This window comes from Macaca nemestrina, chromosome 15, assembly GCF_043159975.1.
Source record: "Macaca nemestrina isolate mMacNem1 chromosome 15, mMacNem.hap1, whole genome shotgun sequence".
Lineage (NCBI taxonomy): Eukaryota > Metazoa > Chordata > Mammalia > Primates > Cercopithecidae > Macaca > Macaca nemestrina.
Genome location: NC_092139.1, coordinates 39,358,665 through 39,376,394, shown reverse-complemented (window position 1 = coordinate 39,376,394; position 17,730 = coordinate 39,358,665). Strand labels below are relative to the sequence as shown.

The 17,730-nt window shown below is 43.7% G+C and overlaps 1 long non-coding RNA gene across 2 annotated transcripts; it reads left to right on the top strand.

Moving 5' to 3' along the window:
* The first annotated feature begins 1,588 nt into the window (after positions 1–1,588).
* LOC105481552 (uncharacterized) lies at positions 1,589–17,188 on the top strand. 2 transcript variants are annotated; one of them, XR_987028.2, is made up of 5 exons: positions 1,589–3,023; positions 10,494–10,620; positions 10,810–10,856; positions 15,536–16,092; positions 17,068–17,188. It is a non-coding gene; the product is annotated as an uncharacterized lncRNA (long non-coding RNA). The 2 variants fall into 2 exon arrangements; XR_987027.2 differs by lacking the exon at positions 10,810–10,856 and having other exon boundaries at positions 1,591–3,023.
* Positions 17,189–17,730: the final 542 nt, after the last annotated feature.

Sequence of the window (17,730 nt, the reverse complement as noted above, 5' to 3'; positions counted from 1 at the left end):
ACAATTTTCAATGTTTACCTTTATTACCAACTTTGTATCGTCTGTAAGTAGGCTACTTAATATATGGTCAGTATACACATGACAACACAGATGAACCTCACTAGCATGGTGAGTGAAAAAAGATAGGCACAAAATGATACACTGGCAGGGCACGGTGGCTCATGCCTGCAATCCTAGCATTTTGGGAGGCCAAGGCAGGCAGATTGCCTGAGCTCAGAAGTTCGAGACCAGTCTGGGCAACGTTGTGAAACCCCATTCCTACTAAAAATACAAAAAATTATCCAAACATGGTGGTGCATGCCTGTAGTCTCAGCTACTCAGGAGGCTGAGGCACGAGAATCATTTGAACCCGGGAGGCGGAGGTTGCAGTGACCAGAGATCATGCCGCTGAACTCCAACCTGGACAAAAGAACAAGACTCTGTCTCAAAAAAAAAGAAAAAAAAAGTATACTGAGTGATTTCATTTATAGAAAACTTAAGGACAGGCAATGGTGATAAAAATCAGAACAGATATGGTTGTAATTCTCTAAATCTAACTTTTCAATCACAATTTGTTAGAATGTGTTTCAAAATTTCACATTCTGCCTTGTTTCTTCAAGAGTAGATGCATGTTCCACTCATCTATGAGGACTTTCCAGGTTTGATGGGAGACGGGAGCCCTGTTTTTGCCTCTGGTGTGCCCGGAGGATATGGTCTTCTCTCCTCTAGACTGGGGTCTTGGTACTTGCCTATTTCCAGAGTCTCTTCAACTCCAGTCTCTCCCACACTGCAGCATGAGCTGGCACTTGCCAGGAACCAATATATAACAATTTCAACCATAGTACTAGGAATACAGGACTACCTGCAGGACTGAAAACCTGTCTTAGTCTGCTTAGGCTGCTATAACAACATATTATAATCTGGGTAGCTTATAAACTACAGACATTTATTTTTCAAAGCTCCAGAGGCTATAAAGTCCAAGATCAAGGTGTTGGCAGATTCATTGTCTTGTGAGGGCCTGCTCCCTGATTCATAGATGGCACCTTATAGCTGCATCCTCACATGGTGGAACAGGTGCACTAACTCTCTGGGATTTCTTTTGTAAGAGATCTAGGCTGGGTGTAGTGGCTCACGCCTGTAATCTCAGCACTTTGGGAAGCTGAGGCGGGCAGATTTGCTTGAGCTCAGGAGTTTGAGAACAGCCTGGGCAACATGGCGAAACCCTGTCTCAACAAAAAATACAAAAATTAGCTGGGTGTGGTGTGTGTACCTGTAGTCCCAGCTACTCAGGAGGCTGAAGCAGGAGGATTGCTTGAGCCCGGGAGGTGGAAGTTGCAATGAGCTGAGATCGCGCTCCAGCTTGCTGAGTGACAGTGAGACCCTGTCTGAAAAAAATAAATAAAAATAAAAATAAAAGATCTAATCCCATTCATGATCTACTCACCTCCCAAAGGCTCTGCTTCCTAATAGTCACATTGGTGATTCAATTTCAGCATGGGAACTGGGAGAGCAGGGAACAACACAAACATTCAGACCATAGCAGCTCTTGTAGGAATAACTTTAGATTCAAATCACTGGTGATTTGAAACATTGTCCCATTCTCCCAAAAAAAGACCCTAAGACAAGAACTGGGTTAGAGGTCATTTATTTGGAAGGAGATGCCAGGAAGCCCAGAGAGAAAGAAGGGAGGAGAGCCACGAAAGAGGAGATTAATACATAAGCCCTAACTTAGGACAGCCTTGGCTTAATGGGACCCCTCTGAGAGGCTGTGTAGAACAGGCCTCAGAAACATCATACTAAAAGACTGGAAAGCCGTGGTATTTACATGCTGTTATAAGCTGAATGTCTATGTATCCCCTGACTAAATGTATATATTAGGACCCTAAACCCCAGTGAGAATGTATTAATATTTAGAGATTGGACCTTTTGCAATTACAGTTGGCCCTTGAACAACACTGGTTTGAATTACTTGGGTCCAGTTATATGTGGATTTTTTTGAATAAAAATTAACACCATGTGTGCCTCTCCTGCTTCCCCTTCCACCTCCTTCACCTCCGCAACCCCTGAGACAGCAAGACCAACCCCTCCTTTTCCTCCTCCACCTCCTCAGCCTACTCAACATCCAGACAACAAGAATGAAGACCTTTATGATGATCCACTTCCACTTAATGAATAGTAAATATACTTTGTCTTCTTTATGGTTTTCTTTATCACATTTTCTTTTATCTAGCTTACTTTATTGTAAGAATACAGTACATAATACATATAACACACGTCAACTGTTTATGTTATCTGTAAGGCCATCTGTAAGGCTTCTGGTCACCAGACAATGGTCTATTAGTAGTTAGTTTTATTTTTCCATGTCCTAATTCCTTGAAATAGTTAAGTTTTTGAGGAATCAAAAGTTATATGTGAATTTTCAACTGTGTGAGGGGTTGATGTCCCTAGCCCCTGTGTTGTTCAAGGGTCATGCATAAGGTTATATGAGATCATAAGGGTGGGGCCCTGATCTGATAGGATTAGTGTCCTTATGAGAAGAGACACTGGACAGCTTGCTCTGTCTTCCCATGTGCATGCACTAAGGCCTTCTCACTAAGACCTCACATGGCCTTTCCTACAAGCCAGAAGGAAAGCCTTCATCAGAAACCATATCAGCCAGAATCTTGATCTTGGACTTCTAGAATCAAGAACTGTGAGCAAATAAAATTCTGTCATTTAAGCCACATAGTCTTTGGTACTTTGTTATGGCAACCTGAGTAAACTAAGATATGCATCATCTTTCATTATCACTGGTTGAAGATTTCCCTTGAGGGTGTTGCAGGTGGCTTGAGGTGGGAAGCCTTGTCAGCACATACAAAACTTTCCTCCTGGCTGCAGGTGAACTGGGAGTGGAGCCAATGGCATGTGGAAAGGTCACACTGAGTCTTCTGTCCCGTTGTTTCCAATCTTTGACTTACAGATGCTGCTGCATTGACTATTCTGTCCATGTGCTTGTTTTGCACACGTTGCTGTATAAATTACGGATAAAGTTGCTCCATCAAATGGTATGGATACCCAAATTGTTCTCCTAAAGAGATTATGTCCATTTACATTCCACCAACAATATCTGTTTTTCCATACCCTTTCTGACACAGTTTATCTGTCATTTTGATCTTGCCAGCCTCGTAGGTAGAACACAGTGTGTCATTGTGGTTTTCACATGTAAGTGTCTTCTAACTCAGTGTAACAGAGTGTGAGGCAAAGGTGAGGGAAAGAAAGCTTCCCTGCTTCTTTGGCAACCTCAGCTCATACATGAATTCTTCACCGAGGACACGGATACACCAGCAACCTCAAAGGTTATAGTGTCTTTGTCTTGGTTAGGGCAGGAAGCAACTCCCCTCCAGTACATTGTCTGACTTCAGTGGTAACTATGGTAACAATGTCGGTGTCAACAAACTCAGCAGAAGTAGCTTCACAAGCATCAAAGAACTTAGAACAGATTAAAGCCCAGGAAACTACAGTGGGAGTGGGGGCAGGGGTGGTGTAAGGGTACATATCGCATGGTAGCTATGTTTGTGAGCTCACCTAAGTTACTCCTGCTCATTTCCAGAAGAGGTAGAATCCGAGACAGAGAAAAGCCACATGTGCTCTTATAGAGTTCCTGTAATTTTATCTCCGAATTGGTTCTACAGCTATTTTACTATGCTTTATCATAGACATGTATTGCTCTACAAGGGAGAAGGACTCTAATATTCAAGCAGTTGAAAACATTATTTGCTGTCAACTCCATTATTCCTATAGATGAACTAGAAATGGGATGACTGTGTAGAGTGCTCAAGGTCAAAAGGAAGGTTGCAGGGAATTTATGGGAAAATTTGGGAAACACAGATCTAGGGATATTTAGAGAAAGGGTTTAAATGGACAGGACTGTATAGTGAGAGTTCTGGCCAGGCACAGTGGCTCACACCTATAATCTCAGCACCTTGGGAGGCTGAGGTGGGAGAATCTCTTGAGGCCAAAGAACTTGAGACCAGCCTGGGCAATACAGTAAGACCTGTCTATACAAAAAATTAAAAAGTTAGCTGGACATGTGGTATGTGCCTGTAGTTCCAGCTACACTGCAGCTGAGGTAGGAAGATGACTTGAGGCTGGGAAATTGAGGCTGCAGCAGCGGGCCGGGCGCGGTGGCTCAAGCCTGTAATCCCAGCACTTTGGGAGGCCGAGACGGGCGGATCACGAGGTCAGGAGATCGAGACCATCCTGGCTAACATGGTGAAACCCCGTCTCTACTAAAAAATACAAAAAACCTAGCCGGGCGAGGTGGCGGGCGCCTGAGGTCCCAGCTACTCGGGAGGCTGAGGCAGGAGAATGGCGTAAACCTGGGAGGCGGAGCTTGCAGTGAGCTGAGATCCGGCCACTGCACTCCAGCCTGGGTGACAGAGCGAGACTCCATCTCAAAAAAAAAAAAATAAATAAAAGGAAAGAAAGAAAGAGAGAGAGAGAGAGAGAGAGAGACAGAGAAAGAAAGAAAGAAGGGAGGGAGGGAGGGAGGGAGGGAGGGAAGGAAGGAAGGAAGGAAAGAAAAGAAAGAGAGAGAGAAGAAAGTTCCCCGGTAAAATTTTAAATGCCTATTCTTTCATTTTTAAAAACCTTTTTTCTTTTTCTTTTGAGTCGCACTCTGTCACCCAGGCTGGAGTACAGTGGCCTGATCATGGCTTACTGCAACCTCTGCCTCCTGGGTTCAAATGATTCTTGTGCCTTAGCCTCCCAAGTGGCTGGTATTACAGGTGTGTGCCACCACTCCCAGCTAATTTTGTTGTTGTTGTTGTTATTTCTTGTAGAGATGAGATTTCGCCATATTGTCCAGGCTGGTCTCAAATTCCTGAACTCAAGTGATCCATCCACCTTGGCCTCCCAAAGTGCTGGTATTACAGGCATGAGCCACTGCACCCAGCTGATTGTGTGGTTTAAAAACATAAATTATTTTCTCAGACATTAATTCTGAGGGAGCCTCCATGATAGAGGCTGGAAAGTTCAAGATCAAGGTTCTAGCAGGGCTTCTAATGAGGCTGCAGTCACCTTCTCTCTGTATGGCAGAGAGAGAGAGAGAGAGAGCTTTCTGGTGTCTCTGTTTGAAGCACATGAATCCTATCAGAAGAGGTACCCACCCTTATAACCTAATTCAATCTTAATTACCTCCTTATGTAGGCACTATCTCCAAATACAGTCATATTGTGGGTTAGGGCTTCAACATACAAATATGGGGGTGCACAATTCAGTCCATAGCAGATGGAATAAACATATTTGATACAACTGAAAGGATAATTCAGAAAGTAGAAGATAGGTCAGGAGAAACTATCCAGGATATAGCGTGGAAAGACAAAAAGACATAAAGCACACAAGACTTGAGAGGAGAACTAGAGGATAATGGGAGAGGGTCTAGCATATTTTAACCCGAGTCTTAGAAGAAGAAAAGACAGAATGAGGCAGAGGCAACATTTGAAAAAAAAAAAAAAAAAACCTAAGAATTATTGGAACTAATGAAGGACATCAACCCACAGATTCATGAAGCCTAACAAATCCCAAGCAGTATAAATTTTTTAAAATTCATTCCTAGATATGTTATGAAGACACTTCAGAAACCAAAGAGAACAATTTTAAAGCATTCAAAGGAAAAATAGATTCCTTTCAAAAGACTTATTTACAGGAGCTAGAAGAGAATGGAATGATATCTTCAGTAGGCTGAAGGAAAATAACTGCCATTGTAGAACCCTACTTATCACAAAACTATCCTTCCGGAACAAAGGCAATTACAATTAGGAGTTGGGGGTAAAAGGCAACATAAAGACGTTTTAGACAAACTGAGCAAGAAGACTTGAACCACCAGCAAACATGCATTAAAGGAAAATCTAACAGGCATTATTTCAGGAGAATGAAAATGATTCCAAATGAAAATCAGAGGTGCACGATGGAATAAAGAGCAAGTAATTGCTATATATGTGAGTAATTTTAAATAAGTATTCAGTATACAAAACAAAAATAGGCGGGGTGCAGTGGCTCATGCCTGTAATCCCAGCACTTTGGGATGTCATGGCAGAAGGATTACTTGAGGTCAGGAGTTCAAGACCAGACTGGCCAACATGGTGAAACTCCGTCTCTACTAAAAATACAAAAGTTAGCTGGGCATGGTGGCGTGCGCCTATAATTCCAGCTATCTGGGAGGCTGAGGCACAAGAATTGCTGGAACCCAGGCGGTGGAGGTTGCAATGAGCCCAGAATGCACTACTGCATTCCAGCCTGGGTAACAGAGTGAAACTCCATCTCAAAAAAACAGAAACAAAATAATAATGTCACATGGAATCTTAAAAATACAGAATTAAAATATAAAGGGAGACAATTATTTCAATGTCATAATGAAGATTAGAGGTTAGAGGATTTCAGACTTACAACAACAAAGTTATTTTATGCATGTATGTATGTATGCATGTATGTTACTTATTTATTTGAGATGGAGCCTCACTCTGTTGCCCAGGCTGGAGTGCAGTGGCACAATCTTGGCTCACTGCAACCTCTGCCTCCCAGGTTCAAGCAATTCTCCTGCCTCAGCCTGCTGAGTAGCTGGGATTATAGGTGCGTGCCATCACAGCAGGCTAATTTTTAAATTTTGGGTAGAGATGGGGTTTCACCATTTTGGCCAGGCTGGTCTCAAACTCCCAACCTCAAATGATCTGCCTGCCTCAGCCTCCCAAAGTGCTGGGATTACAGGCATGAGTCACCGTGCCCAACCAAAGTGGAGTTATTTAAAATGCAGTTTTTTTGTTTTGTTTTGTTTTGCTTTTGTGAAACAGGATCTCTCTCTTCTGCCCAGGCTGGTCTCCAACTCCCGACCTCAAGTGATCTGCCTGCCTCAGCCTCCCGAAGTGCTGGGATTACAGGCATGAGCCACCGTGCCCAGCCAAAGTTGAGTTATTTAAAATGTAATTGTTTTGTTTTGTTTTGTTTTGCTTTTGTGAAACAGGCTCTCTCTGTGCTGCCCAGGCTGGAGTGCAATGGCGTGTTCGATCATGGCTCACTGCAGCCTAGATTTCCCAGGCTCAAATGATCTTCCCACCTCAGCCTCTGGAGTAGCTGGGACTACAAACTCACGCCACAACACCCAGCTAATTTTTGTGTAATTTTCTTTTTTTTTCTTTCTTTTCTTTCTTTTTTTTTTTTTTTTTTTTTTTTGAGACCGAGTTTCTCTCCTGTCACCCAGGCTGGAATACAGTGGCACAATCTTAGCTCACTGCAACCTCCGCCTCGCGGGTTCAAGCAATTCTCCTGCCTCAGCCTCCCAAGTAGCTGGGATTACAGGTGTGTGCCACCACGCCGAGCTAATTTTTGTATTTTTAGTAGAGGCAGGGTTTCACCATGTTGGCCAGGATGGTCTCGATCTTCTGACCTCGTGATCCACCCACCTTGGCCTCCCAAAGTGCTGGGATTACAGGTGTGAGCCACCACGCCCAACCACGTCATTTTTTAGAGATAAGGTCTTGGTAGGTATGTTGCCCAGGCTGGTCTTGAATTCCTGGGCTCAAGCCATCCTCCTGCCTTGGCCTCCCAAATTGCTGGGATTACAGGTGTAAGCCACCATGCCCAGCATTCTTCTTCTTTTCTTTTTTAAGAGTAGAAGTGTTTTTGTAGCTGTAAGGGTAGAATAGCTAAAAATCAAGGAGAAAATTCAATGTTTGATTACATTAAGCATATTTCCAGAAGTATGGGACATGTCTTTAGCTTGTCCTAGACTTGCTATATACACTTTTTTCAACTTTAATATCTATTATTAGGAAAATAGGGGATAAAAGACACATAAGACTAAAAAAAGAAATTCAGATCAGAATGAGAGAAGACCTGGAAGATAATGTGAGAAGGTCTAGTATATATTTAACACAAGTCTTGGAAGAAGAAAAGATAATGAGACCCTGTTCACAACCACTAATAATAAACAAAAGAATAAAATACCAATTAAGCAGCCCACCCCAACAGACAAAGTGATTTGACTGTGGGTACCCTTGGTGAGCTCACACTCCCTTCTTTTGTCTAGATACTAATTCTTCACTCAGTTTGCATTGCAACTCATCTCCTCTATCTAATTAATGAGATTATATTAATTTCTGTTCAGAAACTTGTGTTATGTAAGAGTCAGTGTTTAGTGACACAAAAAAGTAGTAGAGAATCAAGGAACATCCAGGGTCTTTGGAAACTGCGGACACATCAGATATCAGTGGCATTTCTGAGGCTGCTACCTGCTTATTCCTGGAAGTCTCTGCGGGGTTGCCGGCCAGAGGTATCATTTTCTCTCTGACCTCCTGTCTCTCCCGGAGCTTTTGTTCCATGTTGATCACATTACTGGGGTGTTCTATTTTAAGGCTAACCTTAAATGACTTGAATTCTTTTGCAAAAGAATTCAAGAGTTGAACAATTGGTTTCCTTCCAGCAGGACTTCTGATTTATCTGTTCCATCAATGGAGTGGACTGTCAAAAGGATGGCCACAGCGTATGGTGGGAAAGTGGACACGACACCTCTGTTTTCAGGACAGTCAGCTATGTCCCAGCTTGTGCATGGCAAATCCTTGTGCCCCCAAAATCTGCACCTAGAGTAGTTTAACTTTTTATTATTATCATTATTATGATTACTTTTAGCTATGGGGGTCTCACTATGCTGCCCAGGCAGGTCTCGAATTCCTGGTGTAAAGCAATCCTCCTGCCTTGACCTCTCAAAGTGCTAAGATTACAGGTGTGAGACACCATGCCTGGCCCATGGTGTAGTTTTGTTTTGTTTTTTTTTGTTTTGTTTTGTTTTGTTTTTTTGAGACAGATTCTCACGTTGTAGCCCAGGCTGGAGTACAGTGGAGCAATCTCAGCTCACCGTAGCCTCAGTCTCCTGGGCTCAGATAATCCTCCCACCTCAGCCTTCCAAGTAGCTGGAAGTATAGGTATGAGCCACCACATCCAGATAACTTTTGTATTTTTTTTTGTGGAGATGGGTTTTCACCATGTAACCCAGTCTGGTCTCAAACTCCTGGGCTCAAGCCATCTGCCCACCTCAGTCTCCCAAAGTGGTAGGATTATAGGCATGAGCCACTGTCATGGTGTAGTTTCAAATGGCTGCACATTTTCAATTTACTGAGTGGAGGCCAGGCAAAATACTATCTGACTTGGAGTAACTGTCATCAAGAAAGGAGTGAGCTATTCTTGCAGCTCAGCCACGTGAGGGACGCAGTCTCCAACTCCCAATCCCCCTTGAGCTTCCCTCAGCAGCCTTAGGATATCTGGCTTCACAATCTCTTTATCGCTTCATCTTTTCTCCACTGTTCTCTAAGCACTCTATGGATTGGATGCCATCCACTTGCACACAGCCTTCTAACATCCATGCCACCTCTGTTTTTCTAGGCACACATGTTAGCACCTAGGCTTAGGAATCCCCGTGAAACTGCAGTCTGAAAAGAGGGGGTAAAGAGATTTGCTCAGCAACATTTCCTGCATTGTTCCCTTTTCCCACATAAGTACTTCAAAATTTTTCTAGTGGGGAAAATATTTAGTCCCAAACTCTTTGGTCAAGGTAAAATCTATTATTTTTTTTTTTTTAAGAACAATAGTTCGAAGGCTGGGCGCAGTGGCTCACGCCTGTAATCCCAGCACTTCGGGAGGCTGAGGCAGGCGGATCACCTGAGGTCAGGAGTTCAAGACCAGCCTGGCCAACATGGTGAAATCCTATCTCTACTAAAAATACAAAAATTAGCTGGGCTTGGTGACTTACACCTGTAGTCCCAGCTACTCAGGAGGCTGAGGCACGAGAATAGCTAGAACCTAGGGGACGGAGGTTGCAGTGAGCTGAGATCACGCCAATGCACCCCAGTCTGGAAACAGAGACTCGGTCTCAAAAACAAAACAAAACAAAATCGGTAAATTGATTCAGCTGGGCACAGCGGCTCATGTCTATAATCCCAGCACTTTGGGAGGCTGAGGCAGGAGAATCACTTGAGCCCAGGAGCTGGAGACCAGCCTGGGCAACATAGTGAGACCCCATCTTTACAAAGCATAATGATAATAAATTAGCCAGGTGTGGTGGTGCATACTTGTCGTCCTAACTACTTGGGAGGCTGAGGTAGGATAATCATTTGAGCCCAAGAGTTCAAGGATGCAGTGAGCTATGATCATGCCACTATACTCCAGCCTGGGTGACAGACAGAGAACCTGTCTTTAAAAATAGATTGAAAAAATTAATTGATTCAAACATATTTTGACTAAAATGTGCCCAAATTATGATTTTGCAATAAATGCTATGCAACCAACCATACATGATATTGGTAATATAATCTAGTATTTGCTATTGTATAATACGATATGTAATAGATCATATAAAGTTATTGTGGGAGATTCAGAGTCCATGGATTATAAACCAACAATAAAAGAGCCAGGACTGAGGGATGACAAGATGCCAAGGAGTAAAAAGTCAATAATGTTTCAATTTCTTAAACCTTCACATGTTTTAGGCTTCTTGGGATGGTTCAACTGCAGAGATAGATTAACCCATGAATAATGTACTAGCATGGACCATTCTTCCGGCTTTCCAGTAGGGATGCAGCCAACAACTGTAACATCACCTGTGTCACTGATAAGGTAACTGATAGAGATTGGGCAGAACACCTACGGTTTTATCCCGTAAGTAAAGGATTCAAACCAAGTGGCATCCAATACTCAGAGGGATGTGCCAGGTATGCCTTCTGTGAATTGGTAGCCTTGCAGTATTCTGAATGTGACCCTTCTTTTTCTCATATTCTAATGCTAATGTAACTCTTGGTTTCTCAGGGTTCTGTTCTCCAAAGACTTAAGTGTCTGAACATAAACCTCACAAGGTAAATAATTTTACTGGGTATGGTGGCTCATGCCTGTCATCGCAGCACTTTTGGAGGCTGAGGCAGGAGGACTGTTTGACACTAGGAGTTCAAGACCAGTCTGGTGGCAACATAAAGAGAATCCCATCTCTACAAAAAGAAAACAAAAATAACTGGGTCCAGGAATTCAAGGCTGAAGTGAGCTATGATCAGGTCACTACACTCCAGCCTGGGCGACAGAGTGAGACTGTCTCCTAAAAAACAAACCAACGTGGTGGCTCACGCCTGTAATCCCAGCACTTTGGGAGGCCAAGGCAGGAAAATCACTTGAACCCAGGAGTTCAAGACCAGACTGGCCAACATGGTGAAACCTGGTCTCTCCAAAAAATACAGAAAATCAAACAAAACAACAAACAAAAAAACCCAGCTTAGCCATGTGTGGTGCCACACACCTATGGTCCCAGGGAGGCTGAGATGGGAGGAGTACTTGAGCCTGGGAGGAAGTTGAGGCTGCAGCAAACCATGTTCACACCACTGCACTCCAGGCTTGGTGGAAAGAGTTAGACTCTGTCTCAAAAAAAAAAAAAAAAAAAAAAAAAATGCTTCACAAAACTCTTAGGGGTAGAAAGACTAGCAAAATCAGCCTTGCCTCTCCTGTGAGTTTTTGTCCTAGTGAAATCAGAAATCATATTTAAAATTATGACAATATCGGTCAGGTGCGGTGGCTCACGCCTGTAATTCCAGCACTTTGGGAGGCCAAGGCTGGTGGATCACCTGAGGTCAGGAGTTCGAGATCATCCTGGCCAACATGGAGAAACCCCATCTCTACTAAAAATACAAAAAATTAGCCCGGAGTGATGGTGGGAACTTGTAATCCTAACAACTTGGGAGGCTGAGGCAGGAGAATCACTTGAACCTGGGAGGCGGAGGTTGCAGTGAGCTGAGATCATGCCATTGCACTCCAGCCTGGGCAACAAGAGCAAAATTCCGTCTCAAAAAAAAAAATAAATAAAACAAAATAAAATTATGACAATATCAACCCTGAAGTGTGAAAAACAGTAACAAACAAAGAAACAAACAAAATGGGAACACAGACAGACCACCTATTTCTTTTCCTTCTTCGGTAGTGCAGGCAGTTTGTGGGCTAAAAGCCATATTCTAGGAAAGCTACATCTAGTAGAGCCACATTCTAGGAAAATTGCCTGGGTCCTGGATCTGGTCCTGATGTACTACCCTAAGCACATTATGTATTGATAAAGGACGTGCATGTACATACTTTTTAAGCCAGTTTTTTGTTACTATATCCTGCCGCTGAATTTGAACTTAGAAAAATAATGGAAATCCAGCCTCTCCCATCTGACCCATGAGTCTGTGTGTGCTGCCCAAGGATACCCAGGGCGCTCCCACAAGCGCCCGCAGCCTGAGTCACCGCATCCCCATCCCCACCAGATCAGGGTCTACACTCTTCCTTCAAATCAGGACTTGAAAGTAGGCACCTTTTGGCCAGGCGCGGTGGCTCAAGCCTGTAATCCCAGCACTTTGGGAGGCCGAGACGGGCGGATCACAAGGTCAGGAGATCGAGACCATCCTGGCTAACATGGTGAAACCCCGTCTCTATTAAGAAATACAAAAAACTAGCCGGGCGAGGTGGCGGGCACCTGTAGTCCCAGCTACTTGGGAGGCTGAGGCAAGAGAATGGCGTGAACCCGGGAGGTGGAGCTTGCAGTGAGCTGAGATCCAGCCACTGCACTCCAGCCTGGGTGACAGAGCGAGACTCCGTCTCAAAAAAAAAAAAAAAAGAAAAAAAAAAAAAGAAAATAGGCACCTTTTAGCTTTATTACATGCTGGGTCAATAGTCTCCCTTAGGTACAATGATCCACAAAGCCAGCTAAAAGAAGTGACTGGGTTTGATAGCAGGTGAAAAAGAAAAGGGAATTTTTTTTTTTTTTTAAAGACAAGAAGTGACTGGGAGTGGTTACAGAACATGAGCTCTGCAGCAGACCTGGGTTCAAAACCTTCCTCTATCACTTAGTAGCCATGGGACACTGGACAACTTACTTGATTGCTCAAATATGCTAATTTGAATTTCCCTAGAAGCAGATCCTGAGGCAAGGATTCATCTGTGAGTAGTTTATTTAGCCGATGATCCAGAAAACATTACTAGGGGAGTAGAGAAAATGAGATCAGAACGGGAAGGAAGACAACAGAGGAGAGGGCATATTGCCAAGCGAGTCACCACCGTAGACCACTGGAGCACTCTATTATTTTGTGTTTTTGTTTGTTTGTTTGTTTAATAGAGATGGGAGCCTCACCATGTTGCCCAGGCTGGTCCCGAACTCCTGGGCTTAAGCGATCCTCCCGCTTCAGCCTCCCAAAGTGTTGGGGTTACAGGCATGAGCCACTGCTCCCAGCCTCCACTGGGGAACTCTAGAAGACTATGTATAACACACACCTAGGAGTTTTCTCAGCAAATAGTGGGGGGAGTTGGGTCCTTATCAGCCATCAATTAACAGTTGCTTGGGGCAGAGAGGAGGACTAATTCCTTGGCACTTCTGATCTGCCTCCCAGGAGCAAGTGAAGCTCTGGTAGCCAGAGAAGGCCCTCAGGCAAATAGTTTTACATGTGGGCAGTTGAAAATATGGCCAGGGAGCCCAGAAATACTAAGGGCAAGGATAACAGCGCGGTCTGCATCTGCTACACCCAGTGCATTTTCTGTCATTTCTAAACCCCCTCAGTCAATGGAAGCTGCTATCATTTCAGCCAAAATAGAGCAGAAATGTTCTTCTTCCTCCTCCTCCTCCTCCTCCTTTCTTCTTTTTCTTCTTCTTGTTTTGTTTTTGAGACAGGGTCTGTGTCACCCAGGCTGGAGTGCAGTGGCACAATCTCAGTTCACTGCAGCCGCGACTTCCTGGGCTCAAGTGATTCTCCCACTCCAGCCGCCGGAGTAGCTGGGACCACAGGTGCACGCCACCATGTCCAGCTAATGTTTATATATTTTGTGAGACGAGATCTCGCCATGTTGCCCAGGCTAGTCTTGAACTCCTGGACTCAAGCAATCTGCCCGCCTCAGCCTCCCAAAGTGTTGGGATTACAGACGTGAGCCACTGTGCCCAGCCCAGAGCAGGGAAATTGAAAGAAGATGTGGTAAACTGAGTTATGTCCTCATTCCCAAACAAGACCACATCCTAATCCTTAGAATCTGCGGGCATTACATTACCAGGACAAAAATGACTTCCGATGTGATCAAATTAAAGATTTGAGATGGGAAGATTATTCTGAATTATCCAGGTGGGTACAATGTCATCACATAGGTCCTTATGAAAGCCAAAAGTCGGGTGTGGTGGCTCATGCCTGTAATCCCAGCACTTTGGGAAGCCGAGGCAGGCGGATCACGAGGTCAGGAGATCGAGACCATCCTGGCTAACACGGTGAAACCCCGTCTCTATTAAGAAATACAAAAAACTAGCCGGGCGAGGTGGCGGGCGCCTGTAGTCCCAGCTACTCGTGAGGCTGAGGCAGGAGAATGGCGTGAACCCAGGAGGCGGAGCTTGCAGTGAGCCAAGATTGATGCCACTGCACTCCAGCCTGGGTGACAGAGTGATATTCCATCTCAAAAAAAAAAAAAAAAAAAGAGCCAAGCAGGAAAGTCAGAGTCAGAACAGGTGGCCTCTAAATACTGCAAAAGGCAAGGAAACAGATTTTCCACTACATCCTCCAGTATGTAGTCCTGCTGACTCATTTGAAACATCTGACCTCCAGAACATAAGATAAATTTGTGGGTTTTTTTCTGTGTGTGTGTGTGTGTGTGTGTGTGTGTGTGTGAAAGAGATGGAGTCTCACTCTGTCGCCCCGCCTGGAGTGCAGTGGCACGATCTCAACTCACTGCAACTTCCACCTCCCGGGTTCAAGCAATTCTCCTGCCTCAGCCTCCCAAGTAGCTGGAATTACAGGCAGGCATCACTATGCCCAGTTAATCTTTGTATTTTTAGTAGAGACAAGGTTTCACCATGTTGGCCAGGATGGTATTGATCTCTTGACCTTGTGATCTGCCTGCCTCGGCCTCCCAAAGTGCTGGGATTACAGGCATGAGCCACCGCACCTAGCCAAATTTGTGTTAAGTCACTAATCTTGTGGTAATTTGTCACAGCAGCAATAGGAAACTAATACAGAAGAGTGGTCAGGAATAAGAATTGCTGCCACATAATAGTATTTCCTATGAGCCAGCACTAAGCACTTTAAGACTCTTAGGTCAGGCATGGTCTCACATGTGTAATCCCAGCACTTTGGGAGGTTAAGGTGGGAAGATCACTTGAGCCAAGGAGTTTGGGACCAGCCTGGAGAACATAGTGAGACCCCATTGCATTAAAAAAAAATACAAAAATTAGCAGGGCATGGTGGTGTGCACCTGTAATCCCAGCTACTTGGGAGGTTGAGGTGGGAGGATCCCTCGATAACAGGAGTTTGAATCTGCAATAAGTCGTGATTGCACCACTACACTCCAGCCTGAGCAACAGAGCAAGACCCTATCTTAAAAAAAAAAAAAATGTAAAAGAAAAAGAAAGCATCTTAATTGCTGTAATTCTTACACCGACTATAGTTACATTTGCTATGTGGCCTTGAACTCATCTTGCCATTTTGAATGTCCATTTATATTCCTCTGTGCTATAGCTAAAAGCTTTTAATTAATTTTATTATTGCAGTTTCACTAAGCAAACAAACAGTTCTCCTGTGGAAAAACATCTGATGCCAAAAGCTTCCCTTCATGCCAATACAAGAGTGAAGGCTGATGCAGTTTCACTTGAAGCAGGTTGAATAAAAACTGGACTCGGCCCCTTTAAGTCCGGCTGATGACAAACGGCTACTTTTTATCTTTTGCTGTTGCTCTGGCTCAGTACAGCCATTTAATTATTCATAGGAAGGTTCTTTGGTATTTTCACTGTAGAAGTCACATCTAAGACTTAAATCTTACTTCCACCAACTCCAGTGATGAAGTTTCCAGACTAATGAAAACGTCAGTGCTGTGACATTTCTGGAACCCATTCTCAGCTTCGCAGGGAAAGCTAGACTTGGGTTTTCCATTATTGGAGCATAAAGTTCTTCACTCACCAAAACTGCATCAGCAGGAAAATCCACCAGACACTTTAAGCTAGTGATTACACTGATGTGAATATAAACTTACCACAAATATAACAATGAAAGTTTTTGTATGCTGGGGAAAATCTTGGAGTGTGGAGAAAGCATCTCAATTACCTTGCAGGTCAGTGTGCAATTATATTAGGCTTTCTCCCCTTTCTCTCCCTCTTCATTTCCCGTTTCTTTCTAAATAGCACTAGATACAAAGGGGAAAGGCAAATGGGGTTATTACTTTGTTTAAAAGGGAAAGGATGGTTACTTCTTTTCTTTTTTTTAAATCGTTGTTAGGATTTTTTTTTTTTTTTTTTTTTTTTTTTTGGTAGAGACAGGAGTCTTGTTATGTTACCCAGGCTGATCTCAAACTCCTGACCTCAAGTGATCCTCCCACCTGGGCCTCCCAAAGTACTGGGATTACAGGTGTGTACCACTGCATCCAGCCTTTTTTAAAAAAATAATTTTAATCACGGCTGTAATCCTAGGACTTTAGGAGGTCCAGGTGGGTGGATCACCTGAGGTCAAGAGTTCGAGACCAGCCTGATCAACATGGAGAAATCCTGTCTCTACTGAAAATACAAAATTAGCCAGGTGTAATGGCACATGCCTGTAATCCCAGCTACTCTGGAGGCTGAGGCAGGAGAGTCACTTGAATCTGGGAGGCGGAAGTAGTGGTGAGCCAAGATCGCACCGTTGCACTCCAGCTTGGGCAACAAGAGCAAAACTCCATCTCAAAAAAAAAAAAAAAAAAAAAATTAAAACAGAGACAGGGTCTTGCTATGTTGCCCAGGTTGGTCTCAAACTCCTACCTCGATCTCCCAGAGTGATGGGATTGCTGGTGTAAGCCCCTGCCCTCAGCCAATGGTGACTAATTAACCAGAAAGGCATTTACTCAAGACTTTTAGATAGAGATCATCAACACTGTAAAGAGGGAATTAAAAGTTTATTTGATTTTTATCCTCCTTGGGTCTTGTAGAAGATTCAGGCTCTTGATGTTTCTGAACTGTTGCATCAGCTACCTGTTTGTTTATGTCTTCCTTTTTAGGCTATAAATTCCTCAGGGCAGGTCCTCAGCCTTATTTATCTTTGTTTTTCCAAATTCCAGAACATTCTGAACACATAGAAGATATTTGTGCTTATTGAACGGCATGACAAGTTGACTGTATACATTATTAATACATGAATAAATAAAGTTCATAGCTTTTCACTGTTGAATGATTCCAGGTATAACCGCAGGTTCAGTGCAGAGCCTGAGCAAGCTCAGTGATCACTTGCTGAATATAAATAAAGGTAGCCGGGTGCATCGAGACCAGCCTGGCCAACATGGTGAAACCCCGTCTCTACTAAAATACAAAAAATTAGCCAGGCATGGTGAGGCACGTTTGTAGTCCCAGGTACTGGGAGGCTGAGGCACGAGAATTGCTTGAACCTGGGAGGCAGAGATTGCAGTGAGCCGAGATTGTGCCATTGTACTCCAGCCTGGGCAACAGAGTGAGATTCTGCCAAAAAAAAAATATATATGTATGTATATATATATATATAAAGGTAAAACTGTAAACTGGCGCCAGCCCACCTGAGCCTTCTTTAGGACTCTCACATAGCCAGCCCTGTTTTTGGTGACTTCGTCCATCACATGCTTAGTCATTATCATGCAATTTGACAGTACGCTTGCACTCCAACAGAGATGCCGAAGAAACATAACGATACTCACACCTTTGTTCAGCTCACAACCTGCACAAAATAGCTGCACTCTGACAACCAAACGGCA